Source organism: Engraulis encrasicolus, unplaced genomic scaffold (genome assembly GCF_034702125.1).
Source record: "Engraulis encrasicolus isolate BLACKSEA-1 unplaced genomic scaffold, IST_EnEncr_1.0 scaffold_29_np1212, whole genome shotgun sequence".
NCBI lineage: Eukaryota > Metazoa > Chordata > Actinopteri > Clupeiformes > Engraulidae > Engraulis > Engraulis encrasicolus.
The window spans coordinates 1,053,703-1,074,122 of NW_026945588.1; the positions used below are offsets into that span (position 1 = coordinate 1,053,703).

At 38.5% G+C, this 20,420-nt stretch overlaps 1 long non-coding RNA gene across 2 annotated transcripts; it reads right to left on the minus strand.

Moving 5' to 3' along the window:
* Positions 1–12,336: 12,336 nt before the first annotated feature.
* Positions 12,337–15,242, minus strand: LOC134443287 (uncharacterized). Of its 2 annotated transcripts, XR_010033625.1 has the most exons (5): positions 14,450–15,242; positions 13,882–13,937; positions 13,234–13,303; positions 12,934–13,020; positions 12,337–12,557 (listed from the first exon to the last, which is right to left on the minus strand). It is a non-coding gene; the product is annotated as an uncharacterized LOC134443287 (long non-coding RNA). The 2 variants fall into 2 exon arrangements; XR_010033624.1 differs by having other exon boundaries at positions 13,882–15,238.
* Positions 15,243–20,420: the final 5,178 nt, after the last annotated feature.

The following is a 20,420-nucleotide window of genomic DNA, read 5'->3' on the forward strand; positions in this document are numbered from 1 at the left end:
AAATCCGGTAGAGAAGGGGCTATGTTGGCTCGAATCGTCTCGAAATGAAAAGGGATGACAAGGGAGGTCATCAGTGTGCGTTTCAAACTTTCTTTGCATTGAACTTTTAAATGTTGAGTCTGCATCTGGCTTAAATAGATTGGTGTGAGATTTGAATGCAATCCTATGGAGAATATCATGATCTGCTTCAGTAGTCACAGTGCATGTTGACATGCATGTTTCTTTTAGGTGTATTTCAGATTGCCAATGTTGACAGCATTCATGCATCCCCAAACCATGTCAGTCCCACTACCATGCTTGGCTAGTGAGAGGATAAACCTTTTTTGTAAAACTCACTTGTTTACCACCACACATACTTGACACCATCTAAGGCAAATTTGTTTATCTTGGTCTCTTCAGATCACACGACATGGTTCCAGTGATCCATATCCTTGGTCTGTTTATCTCTCTTGAGACCAAGATAAACAAATTTGCTTTAGATGGTGTCAAGCATGTGTGGTGGTAAACAAGTGAGTTTTACAAAAAAGGTGTATCCTCTCACTATCCAAGCATGGCAGTGGGACTGACATGGTTTGGGGATGCATGAATGCTGTCAACATTGTCAATCTGAAATACACCTAAAAGAAACATGCATGTCAACATGCACTGTGACTACTGAAGCAGATCATGATATTCTCCATAGGATTGCATTCAAATCTCACACCAATCTATTTAAGCCAGATGCAGACTCAAAATTTAAAAGTTCAATGCAAAGAAAGATTGAAACGCACACTGATGACCTCCCTTGTCATCCCTTTTCATTTCGTTTCATTTCGAGACGATTCGAGCCAACATAGCCCCTTCTCTACCGGATTTTAATCTGGGGTGTACTCACTTTTGTGAGTACATGTTCAAACATTAATGGCTGTATTTTGTTTTTTTCTGAGTGAACAAGAAATTTAAGCGGTTAAATATGTTGTTAAAAGGTCACTAATCATTGTGTCAAAGTTACATTTCTGTAATGCTTTCCTATGAAAAGATATACTCAAAAATCTGCAAAACTCTGAGGGGTGTATTCACTTTCGTGATATACTGTAGATTCATGGCCCAGTTTTTTAACTATTCCAGTCATTAAATTGTTTATTTTTACATATTTTCCAGCTCCAAAAACCCCGGATCATTAGAATATTGTAATAAAATCACAATTTTCTTCATCAAAATTCGTTTCACATCAAATCAGTTGAAATTTGGTTTCTACACAGCATGTTCAATACTTGGTTAAGACTCTCTCTGTCTTCATAACGGCCATGATGCGTTTAACATTGAAGTCAATATCAGAAACTGTGCATGGGAGTTATGGAAGCCCAGATATCCTTGATGCTTTGCTGTCAGCTGTTCTTGTATGTTGACCTGGTGTCCCACACTTCACTCTTCAATATAGCCATAGATTTCCATGCCAAGTTTTGGCGCTAACTCACCAGTTTAATTCTAAATCACCAGAAATGAAACCCCATTAAAAATGAAACCCCATTGAAAATTTTAGGACGCCATTTTGAATTTGGCTCTCTAGCAAAAAAGCCCGGGATTTTTGCGAGGGACATGGGGGCTAAATCTTTTTTAAAGGGTCCATAGAGGTCAAATCAATCATCAAAACATTGTTGCCAGAGGTTGGTCACGGAACCTCCAATTATGACTCTACTACTTTGAATGTTCCAAAAATGCTGTATGCCGACTTTTCCCCAAAAATGCCTACAGGGCTACAGAATTCTGAAAATATGGACCTGGCTAACATGCAACATGCCTCATTTAAAAATATAAAATACATATAAGGAGGTTGTTCTAATACATTGCTGCTCAGCCAACCTTTGTCTGTGATTATATACTTCTATATTTTGGATTTGAACAATGCTTTTTCTTTCTAAATTAAAACCTGTTTTAGCCACATTCTCAGGAATCAGTAATAGATAAGATATACATTTTGTTAAAACTTAAGCTTTAAAAAAGGTTTCCCTCACAGTTTCCTGGGTGTGTCACAATGTCTTTCAGGAGTTCCAGTCGCAGAGAGTCTGGCTGTGAGCTCGATCACAGCATCATCTGCTAGAATCAGCTGGCAGGTGCCTACTGAGATGCAGAGGACTCCACACAGCTTCCTGGTCTCTTACCAGAGTGAAGGGACTGAGCCAAAGACCATCTCTACTGAGTCATGCAGCACAGACATCACAGGCATGACACCAGGAACTGACTACACTGTTCAAGTCTACACTGAGCTCCAGCATGGAGGAAAGAGCCAGCCTGCTTCTACTAAGATGAGGACAGGTAGGCAACTAAATCATTATGAAGACTTTGTGTGTGTGTGTGTGTGTGTGTGTGCGTGTGTGCGTGTGCGTGTGTGTGTGTGTGTGGGGGGGGGGGGGGGGGGGATAGGTAAGCTTTTCAATTTCTCAGTGTGCACCATGTTGGTGTTGCCAGGAATTTTACATATCACATTTCAAATTTCTCATTGTTGCATGTGTGACACTAGCAACACAAAAACCAAATCCATAGGTTTTTATCCCATATGGCTTTCTGTCCGACTGCAATGTGCCCAAACAGCCACAAGATGGCACTTGGGTGCGCTATTTAAAGCCAGGTAAAGAATTGCAGGGAATTACTCAGTGCATGCTAACAGAAATAATTGACAATAGAACAGAGCAGTGTGTGACTTAAGTGGAAAAATATAGAATATTAAGTTATTAAATTGCCAAAAGTTAACATAGTTCCCGTTAGGGCTTTCACTTTTGCCCAAAAATCATATTTCAAGTTTGAAGTAAAAACAAACTTTGAATATATTCAAATATTTATGCATATTTCTTTACTCTTCTGTCACGAAGAAGAAGCTGAGTTTGATTGGACGGGGGAGATTGGAGTTCCATACACTGGCCCTCCATGGGCCTCTGTACACATCTGTGTACTTTTTTGTTCATTCATTATTCTGTTTTGGAATGAAACATGGAATTCAAAAAAGGGTACAACTTCCTGTTTTGATCAAAGCAATACAAGCAGAAATGGCTGTATTTGGTTTTCTGCACGTCCTCATACCATAATAGCATTATAAAAAATTATAACATTTTGATAGTTTTTCAATGTGTGATATTTGTTTATTAATTTATTCAAATACATTTGACTGACCCATCCGTTTACCCGAAAGGAAAGTTTGCCGCCTGAGTCGCACCAGACAAAGTTAGAATAGAGGGTCGCATCAGAAAAGGTCGACCAAACGAGACATAAGCAAAGACGCCCCAGAACAGTAGCTGGAGCCAGAGACACCAGAAAATAATAAAATGATGAAAAACATATATTAACGATGTGCAGGCTATATGCAGCACGAGTGATGGTTACAGTATTGGAGTGTCCACCTTATAAAATTAGAGATATGTTAGGGGTCTTACACACCAAGGCGGTAAAGCGTCGCGGAACGGCCACGTTTTTTACCGGCGTCGGTGAAAATACATTGAAACCTATCTGTCCTTACACACCAACCGGCGGTAGTCGGGCGTCAGCGGCGCGGGAGCCGGCTCCGCGCCGCGCTGCATTTGGAAAATAGAACTCGAGCGTATTTTTCACGCCGGCGACCGGCGGTGTCTCATTCAAATGAATGGCAAAGTAGCATGCTAGCTTTGGCTGTGGCTAGGGTTTTGAATAGGACTGGCCGCGCACGCCGACGCTGTCAGTGTGCAAGGCAGAGAAAAGCACGCCGGCCAAAACTAAGCAGGAAGACCGCGTCCGTCCTGCGACCGTTCCGTTCCGCCTTGGTATGTTTTGGCCCTTATAGGCTAGACTTTATAACCCAACGTAACTTTATAGTTTATAATAAAGGCAAAAGTTTCTGTAATCAATGGCATATTATACCTTTTTACATGTAGGAAATGCATTAGGGAGCAAATGGTCCAAAGCAGTTAGGCTATTCTTAATGAGCTGAATCGCGCGCTCTCCATACCACGTTTTACGCACGTTGAATACACATTTTCACTTTGGTTTATTTGCATACCTGCAAACTTGTCACCTTTCTGCGAAATTCGCCGTTTTGATCTCAAAATAGGTCACTTACGTGAATTGTGTAGATCCGGGGGGTAGGCAGACGAAGACAGACTACAGACGGATAGACTGCATACGGTAATACGGTACTTCTCATAGAATCTCTGCTAGTTTTACAGACATTACGGTTGAGCGACATTCTATTGATCTTTTCTTGGTCTGCCTCTGCCTGCCGTTCCCATTGGCCGGCAACTGTGTTGGGGGAAGCATTGACCAATCAGCGCGCTAATTCAAACGGCTAGTTAGCGGCAAAACTTTCCGAGGCACCAGTCGGAGTGAACAGCTGATGAAACGGTGGTCGCGAAACACACGTATCCCCCCTGTCATTATCTTTTACCTTGGTACTGTCGCTTTGCCTTTACAAATGACCGCTGTCCAAATCACCGTTTCAAAGGTAAATGGGATTTGAGCAGGGTTTGGGAATTGTGAATTGTTTCATTAGCTAAACCCGTCCACTTGTGAAAATAAATAGCCCAATGGTAGAAGGTCTGCGGTCCTAACATGGATGTTTCGCTTTATTTGAATTGACGGCAATATCTTGAAACGGTATTGAAAACTTCAGAGTGAGAAAATGTGTTAGAATGACGGTAGGCAGGGCCTGGCTGCGCTATAAATTGGCAGATTAGAAGAGAACTAAATTTGGTTCCCTTATGTCAGATCATTTAACCGTGAATAGCGAGAGGCCCACTCTACACACTCGATGAAACCTTCATAAACGTCAGAGGAATGCATAGCAATGGCTATATGTCATGCCCCCGCATATTTTGCAACATGTGCGATCATGATTTTAATGTTAGCCACCAAGGACATACTATTATTAATCTAAATTTCTACAATCTATTTTTCTACAATCTAATGCTTCTTCATAGTACAACACCATTTTATTGGGGAAATGCTGAAATTCGACTATCATTCAGTCATAAATTCTCTAAAATGCCTTGGTTCTATTTTATATAGCTAATTATATTATTGGCCTAGATTTCCCTATTACCCTCTGTAGCCAAAAACATATTCAAAAACATATTCAAATGCAGTGGGGCTCAAAGTTAAGACAGCCTAAGTGTTATTTGAAACATTAGTGATGTTGTTGGAAAGCAATATGTCCGGGTAGATACAGCCAAAGGCTGGAGATGAACTGGGAAACTGATGCTAATCATCAGAGCTGTCAAATGTTCTCAATGGCAGTTGGTCTACCGCTTCCCGTCGAAGTTCTCTGTCCCGGTGTGGAAGACTATCTGGGGACCCGTAAGAAGTAGCGACTTCAGTCGATTGTTCAAAGTTGAATGCTATCAGTCTAAAGTGACATTACGACCAATCACCATTGCTTCTAAGATCTGCAGTTGCCAGTTGGTACGGACCCAGATAGCATTTCACACCTGCACTTCTGTAGGGTTTTGAACGCCAAATAGAATCTATGGTGGTGTTGCGTGCATGGACATGCTTGTGGCGCTTGCTTGATGGATACGCAACCATCTCATGACTGGTGGTAAAGCCACAAAATATTCTTTGCACACTCATTACACATCTTTGAAGTAGCAACGTTCTGAATAGTGCATCAACAATGCTTGTGTTGTGCTCTGTTTGCCTCCAAGGAAAACATGTAATGAAGGCTCAACCAGCATGATTTGCTTCCAGGTCACTTCCAGGACTCCAACTAAACCAAATACGCAATTCAGAAGGATGTTTTTCTTTATTGCTTTTCTCTCTTTTCTAAGATTCAGCATTTCATTTTCAGTACCTAGAATATATCAAAAACATGGCGCTTGGTTCCATTTCATAAGTGATACCCAAGCGTAAAACATCATACACGACTCCTTATTCATTTCTCGTATGAGATCCAAAATAGAATAATGAATGAACGAAAATATACACGAACCTCCACGCAAGTGCCTTCCTCACTGCTTTTCTCTCTTTTCTAAGATTCAGCGTTTCATTTTCAGTACTTTCAATACTTTCAGTACTTTCAGTACTTCATTTTCAACTTGTAAGGCATGTACAAAGCAAAATCAAACATTTGTCAGGCATGTATTCACAAATGTCTTGTTCATGCACAATAAGGGATTTATTACCAATTTAACCTTAGTAAGGACCTAGTAGGCCTTAGCATTTGCTTAGTACATGCCTTATAAGGTACTTATGCAGGCAATAACATTGTATGTATTAGTGCTAATAGATGTATCCATAAAATAAAGTGTTACCCATTTTTCTTCATTGTTTTTTTTTTCCACGATTCAGTGTTTCATTTTCAATACCTAACAGATATCAAAACATTTTACAGCCCCTGGCAAAAAGTACGGAATCACCTGTCGTGGAGGATGTTCATTCAGTTGTTTTATTTTTATTTTTAAATGATGGATCACAGACCCGACTCAGAACTGAACTTATTTCAAAGGGCAATTGTCTGGCTTTAAGAAACACCAAAAGAAATAATGAAAAACAATTTTGTCAATAAGTTATAGTTACTTTTTTAAAGCATGTGTAGGGAAAAAAATATGGAATCACTCAGCTCTGTGGAAAAAAATATGGAATCGTGAAAAACAAACACACAGACATTCGCTTCAAAAACTTTTAGACCACGTCTAGATTTTAGAACACCTTACAGCCTTGGAGTAATGGTATTAATGAGAAAAAATGGTACGTTTCATCAATTTTGCTTCAAATTTCTCTGATTACAGTGCCAGAACATCTTTACAGGTTGGAACCTTGCCATTTGCCATTTTTCTTCAACTTCCACCGCAGATATTCTGTGTCATTTGAGTTCCAGGTTATTTGTAGGCCATGACACTTGACCAGGTAGGCTACATTATCATTTCAAGAAATGATTCCATCATCCCTAAGCATCATTTCAACTGATCTGATCAGAAAATAGTCAAAATGTCAAAATAAACTTGAGTAGTCATTGAAAAGGTGCTGGCAACCATCTCCCATCACCTGAAGCAAATGGGCTTTGCTTACAGAAACATTCACTGATATCTAAACTTACACATGTACCTAAATTGAAAAACAAAAAAACGCTGAGGGCCAAGAAAAATCAACCACGCTGTGTATGACTGGATGAAAGCCATATTCATTTATTAATTTTGAATCTTCTTTGAACAATTTGTTGTTGAAAGTGCTGTCTGGTGCATTTTTTACAGTATGAGATTCATTAAAAATGAAGATAACTGCCTGATGAAAACATGGGTGGGAGACGTGACGCCTCGTTTTTTCGTAACATTGTTTAAAAACCTACAAAACTGTTATTTTTCCTCTTAAAAACAAATGTCAAAGAAGAAGATGTGGTACATTATGTTTCATATCAGTCTTAGATGAGAAGAAACATTTTTGTTAAGATTCATGTAAAGGTTTATACCTATGTCAAATATCCTGCGGTGTGACTGTAACACTAATGAAACCTGGAATATGATATATATATAAATTAACCAACAGCATTTTTAATAATATCTCTCTATACGGGCTGTGCTCTCCCCTCGTTGGAGAACGAATCACAGTTGGTTTATTTCCTCCAGTAGTACCGTGTTGTGTGTGTGGGAGGCAGGCAGGTAGGCAGGTAGCTCAGCTTAGCTTAGCTTACTGCAGCTTCTTTGGCAGAGCGGACAATTTGCAGATTGATGATTACTGTCATCATGTTTCTGCTATAGTGATCTTGTCATATATTGTTCAATGAATTTTCTTTTGATAAAGTACTGATCACATATCCAACATTTCACAAGCCGATTGGAGTGGTGAAGGCTAGCTGGTCTGAGGCTAAGTGCAATGCTTTCTCATGTGAGCTGAATGCATCTGACCAGACACAAAGGCTACTCTGTTCCAAGAATCTGCAACCCCCCTGTCTTTTTTGATGATACAGTAAGCTGATCATACTATACAGATCCATAAAAAGTAACTGTAGAATGAGTAAAAATAGTTGACTTACCAAGGCTCCTTTATTTAGGCTTAGTTGTAAGTTGTTAGCGATTTCGTGCTAGCTAGCATAGCAAACTTTATAGCCAAGCATTCCCAACTGAGGTGACACATCACCACTAGTCCCGTGCATTTTCCTGTTAGATGATCTTTTGTACGCATCATCCTGATGTTGTGTAGGCTGATCACATTATCCAAAATGAAACGGTTGCCACACAGATCATCTCAAGTTGAACATGGTGTATTTTGGGCAAGCTAGCTACAATGCCTTCTAGCTAGATAGCAACAGGGGGTTGTATTTTGGTCATGAGAGGAAGATTTTTTTGGTCAGGCTCTGACACTAAAATAAGTAGCCTACCTGTGTTAAAATCAGAGGGCAAGAAAGTAGACTACTGTCACAGGTGCTTTACTTTCAAAAATGATTTTGCTATGCTACTTTTGAGATTATAATAGTAAAAAGGGGTGTTTTTGTCTTGACATTTCCTCTTGCTCTGAGCTAATGCCCTGCCCTGACTGTTCCTAAGGACACTTCTGCCACCTACAGGAACAGTTAGAACATGCCTAGAGGCGTGAAATTTATACACAACATAGGTCAGACCGTCCTCAAGGCGTGGCTGTAAAAAAACGCAATTATCGGCGAACGCTGTGCAGGGGGCGTCACTATTCGAAATGACGTCATACGCCGCCGAAGGCAGCCAATGAGTTAATATGTCTACATATTTCAATGTTTCTGTCACACAATGCTTAGGTTAATTTTATTCCAATTCCTGAAAAAAAACGATGGGGAAAATTGGAAAAAAAATAAAAATAAAATAAAAATAAAATAAAGCTCTTAGTGGTCCATGGATTTTCGCCTAATTTTTGCCATATTTGGGAAAATGTGGCCTGCAGTGTGACATCCTTGGTGTGACATTTCTGTAAGATACAATAAAATTATTAATATTCTGCACAAATGCTCTTTGTACTATTGCTCCTTTAACCCCCACCCCAGACATACACTACTACCCACCCACACACGCCTATGCATTGTACAGGCAGATTACTGTGATTTCACTGCATGGTTTCACTGTATTACTTGTAATGTGACAAATAAATCTCCTGGTATCCTTATATCCTTGCATGATACATGAAAAACAAGTAAGGATTGAGTAACACATTGCATAAGCATGTCACACCGCATGACATGAAGTCACACCACAGGAAATTCACTGCATTGTGGCCATTTTAATCCTTTTGTATACATGACTGACCTCTGAGATCATGCTAACTAGATAATGATAGTGTTTAAACTTAATATGTTTTTTAATTTATAAATAACTTTTTCCGCGTTACGCCCTTAAATGTCAACCACACACATACAAATGTCCATAGTAGTCACTGAAAATAGCATATGGGGCTGCATGCCAGGTGAAGGTACTGGGGACATTACTGGATTACATTTAATCAATGCACACACTGCAAAAAAGCCCTCTACAAAAATAAGCAAAACATAGTGTTTTAGGTGAAAAATTGCTTATTTTGAGCAAAATAATCTGCCAGTGCAGCGAGCAAATTGGACTTGGTAAGAATTCTTAAAACAAGAAAATAATATCTAAGCGGTAGGCATAGAAAAACACTTGAAACAAGTATAAAAATCTTATTTTTCTGTTGCTTGTTAAGATTTTTTTTCTTATTTTAAGCAATTTCGTCTCCTTTATTAGTCATTATTGCTTAGAATTAGATGTCATCCAAGAAATTATTGCTCAAAACAAGCATACAATACGCTTAAAACAAGGCAAATTTACTTGTTTCCAGCTCATTTAAAGTCTTAAAACTAGTCTGATTTTCTTAGCTAGAATACTTATTTTCTCATGTAGAATTAATATCTTGTTTAGGTGTATGAGAAAAATATACTTGACAAGAACTTCAAAACATTTCTTTTATTAATATTTCATCAGCTGGACAAACATGCAGTCAAACGATAATAAAGCACCAAAATCTAGACAATATAATCGTATGATTAAACAGAAAACCTGAAATTATCAGTAGTGTACCACATTAATTTATGTGGCCTGTTCAGAAATGTCAACTTTTTCATGAATGCTTACAACCACCAGCAAATTCTAAGTAATGTCATAATCGCTTGGGCAAATTAATAATAGTGGGGTCCTCTGCATGTTAATCCACCATTTTGAATGCAGTCAGATATCTTTGGCCGAAAAACATACTCTCAACAGAACAGTATGTGTCTATTTACTCACTTATTTACTTAGACATTCATGAAAAAGATGTTATTTGTGAATGGACATTTTAGAATTGACCAACTGCCCGCAGGATCACTTTTGGCTCTTTGATTCTTTCCCAAAGTGGTGGAGGAGAGGGAGAGAGAAATGTTTTTAATTATGATATCAATGTGTCCATGAAGTGCTACTGAGGCGTTATTACGCCTTTCATTATAGTGCTCATCTTTTAATCTGCATAGAAAATGCTTAGAAAAAAAACCCTCAATGATACTCAATGCCATGCTGAGCTAAGATAAGGACAAAAAAAAATCATCAACTCAGATCAGAGAACAGCACATAAAAGTATGCATAGAAATGTGATGGATTGTCCTTTTATACAATGTCTTAGAACCTGAGATTGCCAGTGTCCAACATATTTACTGTAGTTTATAGTGATTGAACCTTTTGGGCATATTTTCCAAATTCACCAGAACATATGAGTGATTCTCTAATTCGGCTACACTTTTAAGTCCGTGGATTTTATTTGGCAATTCCACTAACTATTAACTGCATCCAATGATGTTTTGGACATTAGAAAACATTTATCTTTCATATAATACAGAAAGTGTAGACATAGCATTATTTCCCTCAGCAAGAATGAATATTTAATACTGGTTTTGGGCGTTTTCATGCCGTCCTGTTTTCCAAATGTCAGATTCAGTCTTCATATTAGCATGTAAAGAAACTTGTTTTGCCCAAGACGATTGCAAATGTTGATTCACAGTAATCATCACAATATGACAAAACTGTCAGAAAGACCATTGTCCTTTCCATTATACATGAAATTTGCCATTTTGTGTGTGTCCACGAAAACTGTGGTAACCGTGTCACGGTCTGAAACCTCCTCCATAAATCAGTAATGGTTTGGTCTTAGGCCATACGAATAACATCACGTGATGTCATAACCTCTTTGGCAGGATACGGGAAGACTTTTTGGTAAATTTTGAGCTCCATCCTTCCATAATTTAATCCATTCTTTTTCATGTTCTCATAGCGGGAAAATTGCCTGTCAACTGTGTTATCAACATATTCATAAGAATCTGAATTAGAAATCACATGTAGAAAAACACAGATAAAGCATACAGATACATGAATTGATTAAGGTGTTGTGGTGGAACTTCTGAGGTCCTCAGTTAGCACAACACCATAAAAATGGCTGAAATGTCAACGGTGTTACCGTCAATGGTGTTACAATTAAGTATGACAGTCAGGGTTGCCAGATGAGGCTGATGATTTCCAGCCCAAAAAATGTTCAAAATCCGCCCTAAAAACCCGCCCAATTCTATTGATTTATATGGCAGTGGGCAGGTTTTTCTGATAGATGCCATTTTTACCCGCACACGGCCATCCTAAGCAGCCCAATTGGGCGGGAACCAGCCCAATCTGGCAACACTGATGTCAGTTGAGGAGGAGTATGTTTTTGCCAATTTATATCCATATTGACAGACAAACAAACAAAATAATTTGTGGTCTAGGGAGATGGGTTTGTCTGCTCTGTTTTTTCTCCTAAAAAAGTGCCGACTTGTTCCCCTGCACTGTTGACCGTAACACAGTTGAGTAACACGGTTGACTGTTTTGAAAGTGTTTTTGCGCTATTGATCCCTTATGTGTTGGAAAAATCCTATGAACATACACTAGGGATTATCTCTGGAGAAGGAAGTCTTGTGTAAGGAGGGTGACTATATTCAAATCAGATGTTACAGGGATTTATGATGAAAAATGTGTCAGTCTGTATCACAGTGACTCATAAAATCCTACTTATGAAGCTCAACAATCACATTTTCTATATCAGTTGCACAGATTAATGACAACATTACTGCTAAGGGACATAAGCACTTTCAAACATATATTGTTTCAACTCTGTAGTATTTTTATATATGTTTGAAATGACATAGTATTTGTCCATAACACTGTTGACAAAATAATTAAGCAAATGATCGCTTTCATTACAGTATTCATCAAATGATTTAAGATTAAGCTTGGCAATTTGTTTGTTTGGAAACTTAAATATATACACTATGTAAACATCTAGGTCATTTAGTTGAAAAAAAATATTGATAATTGACATTTTGCTTTTGCCAAAAGCGTAGGGGAATCGTAGAATCACTCATATATTTCAGTTCATCTGGATACTTAAAATTGTAAATCCAAATCCACAGAGTTGAGATTGAGGGTATATACCGGTAACCGAGTCCAAAGAGCATCACACATGCACAAGAGATGCTCCGAGTTCACTGTACAGCTCCATGCCTTGTATCACAGTCTCTGGCACGGGATGTTCCTTGCAAACCATATACGTAGATGTGCAGTCTGCCTTTGGATCACTTCGCCACTCTAGTCCTGATGGTGGAAAAAGAAAATGCAGAAAGCTTAACACTGTGCACACACTTTTTATGTAGCTTTAATGGCACTAAATGTAAAAATGCTGATGTCTAGTGAATGACAACCATGGCCACTAATAGGGGGCATTTAATAGTGTGCTTGTCAGTGATATGCAGGTGCCACTTATCGCATGCTCTCTTTATTGGGGTGCAGATCGTTTGTGAACATCATAATCAGAACTGTTCAAAATTCAGAGTCAGTGAACCTAGAGGTGGGCCATGCGTCTCCCACACCTAATGTCTGACCTTCTAATACCTAATACCCAACTTCATTAGATTGTTTGCAACTCAAACACAATGTTTCCATTAGCTGCTGGAGCCATGAGTTATCCTACCTTCCTTCTGGCAACGCCTCCCTTCTCCTTGAGAACCTCCAAGATGCTTCCTCAAGTATCTGTCAGGCACAGGAACTCTGCATTAACCTGTCAAAGACACATTACAAGAAAATGACATGGTTGTCAGGCCCAGTTGTGTTGTGCTTCCTGTCTGTCCTGTGACTTGTGACTATGTCTTTCTATCTCTGGGCCTGCAGGTGGGGCAACACCTGGGGTCAAGCCACAAAGACATCCTACAGGACAGACATACATCAACACTTAAATACTATCTGTTATGACATAATGTACCACCACACTTACTTCACTCAATGTCAGCAACGCAGGCCATGCGGTGTAGACTGCCAGCTTATCTTAGACAAGCCTTTTGCACCTATGACAAAACACATAATTAGAGTGCTGGAGTTGATGTCACATAAATTACAAGATAAGATGAGGGCTAACATCACAATGACATTGACTGACTTCCTGTAAAACCTAAGTTGAGACCAGGGGTCAAGGAGAGTAGAGTAGCCTCAACCAAATCTGCCACATCAAATAGCCTATGTCACTGCATAGATGTTGACTGACGCATGTTGTTGGATTACCAATGATTTTGCATCCTCAAGCAACTCCACACCATGCATGAAACACCACTTCTTGTTGTCTATGGCAAGCAAGTCAGGTACATCGTCACCACTTTTTAGACTGGGGAATATTGTCACCATTTAAAAATATTGGTAAATAATGTGACTACAGCCACTTAAGACAGCGTGAAATTAAAGTTAATTAAAATATTTTTCACCATATCCATGTTTCATACAATACAAAATAACTGTTGACACCATGCCAACATGAAAATGACAGCTAATTGGCTAAAAAATATTTTTATCCTCATTTTGCTTTGGTGTAAGTAAAGTGTTCAAGCAGAGGGTAAAGTGTAAAACAATTGAACATGGACATAAATCCTACCTTTTACAATGACTGTCTTCAAAGTCACATCTTCCACTCGCACAGGGGGCAACCATCTGTCAAGTTGAAAAACAGAGGTGAACCTTTTCTCACAATATCGGCAAACATGGCTTTTCAAAGGTGATATTCAGGACTGGCCAATAGTGACGCCCATTACAAAAAATAAGATACATATTTTGAGTAACATGTGGGGCATTACAGGGCAATAGCAAGCTAGAGAGCAATAGCTAGCTGCTAAGCTAAACAGCAGCAGGTGTTAAACTATGTTTAAAATAATTATGCTGGTAATTTACACTTCAGACTGGATAAACCTTAAGGTAACTTTTTTTACACCTAAAGATGTTGCACAAGATAAGCTACTGTTTAAGAGTGGATATTTGAATGCAAGACAAACAGCTTGTCAGATCACACAGCATGATCTAACAATCGTATCGGTTAACTTTCCATACAGACAAAAATGCCAAAAACATCACAATAGCGTAGTATACTTCACAAATGACCGTAATAGTGTCTTAATACAAGCATATTGCCAAAGATGACAAGGATTGAAACGGATTGTGAAACTTACCCGGCTGAAAACGATTGCCTCAATTTCAAAGCAGGAGACCAACTGACGAACAGGAAGTGACGTAATTCCATTTCCGGTTTTACTCTTTGGTGTTTTTTTGTTTTTGTTTGTTATCCCACCTGAATTACAGCATGAATTTCACATATATAGTTTTGATTTATGTAAAATATTTCTGTACCAATAAGGTAACAACTTGGTGCCAGCAGGAAGAAGATAAATACTGTCAATGAAAATGTGTTTCGACAATAGGCGATTCATTTCTTACTGCCACCTACTGTTCTGGAGTGTGATGTGCATGTCAGTTAATATTATGAGCTTTTTTCAAGTGCATACATTATTTGTTTAGATTATTTGTTTAAAAGTTCATACGCCGACAGTTCAAATGGTGTTTATATGATTTCAATGAATCATTTTTCCATTTTATAATAATATTGTATGTATACATATTTCTTAATATTTACCAGGACCCAGAAACATTTTTTGAGTGTGCCTTAAAAATGAACACAAAAAAACCTGTTGCCCTTACTGTTGCAGTTGTGCAACAGGAAATAAAACGTGCATTGAAGCACTTTATTTTGTCAAATCATATTGATCTAGATGGTATAACTTCAGGTAGGCTATAGGCCTAGGTTTGCATATTAATAGACCCATACAAGACATGTCCAATTAGTGTAACGATGGAATCTAATGATAGATAACAAACTAAAAACGTTGTCTGGACAGATGCTGATATTTCTGAAGATATTCACTTTTGTTTTTATCAGCAGCAAGGACCATGCTATACATCTTATCATAGAATTAAGTGAAATAACTCACAACCTTTTTTGCTCTGATGACGGAAACATGACAGAGCATGATGAGACACGTGTGCATGAGATAGAGTCAAAGCATTATTTTTTTATTCTAAATTTCTAAATTAAATTAGGCCTATAAAATGTTTGCAAATGTCTTGTAAATCAAAGCAAAATGGCCCTGCCATGGGCAACCGGTAGGGCACTCGTCTGCCGTGTGGCCGACCCGGGTTCGATTCCCGGTCCGGGTCATGTGCCGACCCCTCTGCACCTCTCTCCCCATTCGCCTCCTGTCCACCTCTCAAACTGTCCTGTCAGTTACAATAAAGTTGTAAAAAAGACCAAAAACAATCTTGGAAAAAAAAAATCATAGCAAAATTGTCGAAAGTAGCCTACCCATCAAACAAAAAGTATATTTGCTCATGAAAAAGAATTGGGCCACACATCAGCGGTATCAAGGCGTCAGAGGCATATGTCAGTTCAAAGATTAGATTTTTTGAATATCATCTCTGAAATGGATGTTTCTTGGTAACAATTAGGAAAGACCATAATCACAGAAATGGGACTCCCTATTTTTTTTTAATATAAGGGCAGTCATGGGTGAGCGGTTAGGGCGTCAGACTTGAGGTTGCCGGTTCGACTCCAGACCCGCCAGGTTGGTGGGGGGAGTAATCAACCAGTGCTCTCCCCCATCCTCCTCCATGACTGAGGTACCCTGAGCATGGTACCGTCCCACCGCACTGCTCCCCATGGGGCGCCACTGAGGGCTGCCCCCTTGCACGGGTGAGGCATAAATGCAATTTCGTTGTGTGCAGTGTTCACTTGTGTGCTGTGGAGTGCTGTGTCACAATGACAATGGGAGTTGGAGTTTCCCAATGGGCTTTCACTTTTCACTTATATGTGTTATTGATTCATCTACAGTATATTTTGCTGTGAATATCAAGTGTTTGACACATTGAGATGGGATACAGATTTACAATCATGAAATTGCTATGCCAAATGCTGCTCAGACAACAGAAATGTCAAAGCTATGAATCATGAATGGAAATCTCAATGGCCCTATTAATTTGTATGCTATCACAGTTGATTAGCTAGAATATCTTAGTGAGACCGAGCCAGTTCTTAAAACAGGTTCATTTGGATTGTCTTATTGTCTTGAAACAAGTAAAAATGTACTCACAGTCTAATTGTTAATGCGACTCTGTCAGTATGTGTTCTATTTTAAGAAAAAAGCTGCTCAGAACTAGTTTTATTATCTAGGTAGGATAAAAAAGATGAATTTTCTTGAAACAAGTCAAATAATCTTAACAATAGTCAGTCTTACCAAGAAAATACACTCAAAAACAAGTGTAATGAGAACAAAATGCTGAATTCAAGTATATTACACTTCTACAGATATTCGTTTTTTGCAGTGCAAGTTAAAGTGAACAACACTTTCCCCATCCTATCAACTGAAGGGATGCTTGGAGATGATGAAATCTTTTCTTGAGATCTTTAGTTTACTTGCCGTACTGTAAAACCTGTGATGACATTCATTGAAGAAGAACATGTAATCTTACAAACAGTCTGGACCTTAATCCAAATGAAAACCTGAGGTATACGTTTAAGAAAATAGTCCAGGACAAGGCTTCAACCTTTAAAGCCAATATGACACTGCAATCAGAGAAAGTGGGAGGAAAATTGATGACAGGTACTGTTTTGCATTCATTAATGAGATTCTTTAGAGGCTGTAGGTTTTTCTAAATCCCACAGTTGGTGCAAAAACATTCTTTAAGTTTTCTTTTGATGTTTGTTTTTCATGATTCCCTATTTTGTTGGGTGAAAAACTTCCATTTTAAATTGTCCAGACAACTCAGAAAGCAGGTATTTCATGTTGTTTGTTCATTGTATTGTTATTTTTGTCGGTGGCTTTTGAAAAGGTAAATAGGTGAATTTGAAACCAAAGTAAAACGACTTAATATTCCAATTTTCAATTTCTCCGTCGTGGTTGGACTGCACGCATGAGGTGGACCTAGGGTGGTGAATTAGATTTCCAATGCTCTGTAGTCAATTAAAGTCGGTTTTATTTTGTCAATTCTTTTTTTTCAAGTCATCTTTAGAGTACACAAAGTACAGAAAGTTTCTTTTTTTACTTTTTTTTCTTTTTTTTTTTTTTTTTTTTACAATTTTTTACATTTTTCTTTAGGTATGGACATAGACAGTTTACACCGCATTCAAAACTTGGTTATAAGCTGTAGCTGGAATGCTGCATTTTACATTGAAGTCAATGGCAGGGCATTGCATGGGAGTTATGGAAGCCCAGGTATCCTTGATGCTTTGCTCTCAGCTGTTTTTGTTTGTTTGGTCTGGTGACCGAAATTTTCAATTTCTGCGTCGCGGTTGGACGCATGAGGTGGACCCTGTTCCTAGGGCGGTGAATTAGATTTCCAATGCTCTGTAGTCAAGTCAAGTCGGGTTTATTGTCAATTTCTTTTTTTCAAGTCATCATTAGAGTACAGTGGTGGTATTTGGTGGTATCGACCTTCTAACTCACTAGACATAACATCCCATTCATTTTCAATTGGGTTTTATTTCTGGTGAGTTAGAATGTCAATACCACCAAAGCACCAAAATGTTGCATGGAAAGTCACAGGGTATATTGAAGAGTTAAGTATGGGTCAACAGATCAAACAAACAAAAACAACTGACAGCAAAGCATCAAGGATATCTGGGCTTCCATAACTCCCATGCAATGCCCTGCCATTGACTTCAATCTTAAATTCAGCATTCCAGCTACAGATTAATAACCAAGTTTTGAACATTGAAATGTAATTTAGAGGGTACCAAATGCCAACTGTTTTGATGTAAATGGGAAAAAAAGAAATACATTTGGATTACATTACAAAACGTTTGCGTAATAATTTGGAACTTTTTTCCCAAAAATTTTTTGGGCATTTTAAGTTTATTATTTTAAAAAATACCTTTATCTTTTAAAAACGTTTTAATTGTACTCTAATGGCTGATGACTTGAAAATTATGATGACTGTCATATATTGATTATTTGGGGAAACGTCATTTGTGTAATAATGTGGAATGCGGTGTAGACCTATCTCTTTAATCCAAGATTTATTAGATGGAGGCAAGGCCTTTTCTACCATTAAAGTCTATTTTGCGTCCATTTCTGCTGATGTGAAACTGTATGTATGTCCTAATCTGTTTCAGAAATTCCAGTCCCAGAGAATCTGGCTGTGAGCACCACTACTCTATCATCTGCTAGAGTCAGTTGGCAGGTGCCTACTGAGGTGTGGAAGACTCCACACAACTTCCTGATCTCTTACCACAGTAAAGGGACTGAACCAAAGTCCATCTCTACCAAGTCCTGCAGCACAGACATCACAGGACTGACACCAGGAACTGACTACACTGTTACAGTCTACACTAAGGCCAAAGACGGAGGAAAGAGCCAGCCTGCTTCTACTGGGTTGAGGACAGGTGAGCAGTTTCATGAGGGGTGAGAGGTTTGGTGATAATCTGAGGGTGTGTTACCAAGTCTGCAATTGGCAGATTCACATTCGCATGCATGACTGAAACCAAACACAAAGTGATCTATCAAATACAAACTTGTCACAGTTTTTTCCTTGTAGGAAAATGCTCTATTTTCTTCCAAGACTTTATACAGTGGTATGACTAAGTTTGGGAAATTATTACATGGGTTAATCTGCTGAACCTTTGAAGCAGCAACTTAATTTCATATGTTTTCATATGTTATATGTTAACCCATTGGCGCCTACGGCAGTTTTTAGAAAAGGTTCTCAAACCCTGAGGGTTTTTGAGATAAAAACGAGTTGAAAATGAAAAATTCAATATCTATGCCTCTGGAACACATACAATAGGGTGCATCAGATGCCCCCTATGAAAAGATATTGCCTTGGCCCTAGAGTAAAAATGTTCTACACCCAGTAAAAACACACTGTGTAAAATATTTTGAAATTTGGATGAAGTCTACCGGGGCCACCAGCCCCATGAAAATAGAAAATAATGGTGATAGTCAGAATCTTGGAATAGAAATGGACCTTTTGCTGCGTAAAGCTACCAAATAAAAACATATTGCCTCAGCTGTGTGATAAAAATGTTCTATGCACATTAAAATCACTCTGTGTAAAATCTGTTGAAATTTAGATGAATTCTACTGGGTCCACCAGGCCCATGAAAATACAAAATAATGGTGATGGTATTTGGTATTGGTATTTACAATAGGGCCAAGACAATATCTTTTCATAGGGGGCATCTGATGCACCCTGACATACAAGCATGGGATGCCCTGCATATAAAAGGTACAATCCTCTGCTTTCATGGCATCATGCTCATTCAGCTTTAACACTTTCATTTAAAAAATCATATCTCATAGTCAAATGAGTAAAAAAAAGTTGTATGTGCTTTCTGGATAATTCCAGATGCTGCTATTGATTGTACTACTTTTACTATTGCTGCTGTTACTATAGCCTACTATAACTAAATCATACCCCATAGATTTCTATACCACACTTAGGTACTTTGGTGGTTATGGACATTCTAAGTTACCAGACAGAACATTTCATTGACTTTCAATGGGGTTTCATTTCTGGCAAAAGAATGTCCATAACCACCAAAGCACCATAACGTGGTAAGTAAATCTATGGGGTATAATGAAGATGGAAGTGTTGGTCACCAGATCACACAACAAAAAACAGCTGACAGCTAAGCATCAAGGATATCTGGGCTTCCATAACTTTCATGCAGTGCCACCGCCATTGACTTCAATGTTAAACACAGTCAGGTCAGCAGTCTAACCCATGACCGCAGTTTTGAGTAATGAACCAGGCTGGAACTGTTTAAAGCCTCAGGAAGCTTTTATCAGTGTTTAGTTAATTTGTTGATTCAGATGATTAGGTTAATAGCTTGTTTAGACAACCTTGTCATGATATGGTAATTTTTTGAGATCTGAAGTTTCGGTTTTCATGAGCTGTATGCCAAAATCATCAATATTAAAACAATACAAGACCTGAAATATTTCAGTTGGGGCTTCCGGTTTGGCAAATGGCTGACTAGACGTGTTTTTAGGAGCTCCCGGTCGTTGAAGTAAAGCCGAATTTCACGTTCACTATCAAAGAGGGGGATGATGAGTAGACAAAGGAAGGACGAGGAAAGGGAGGAGGAAAGAT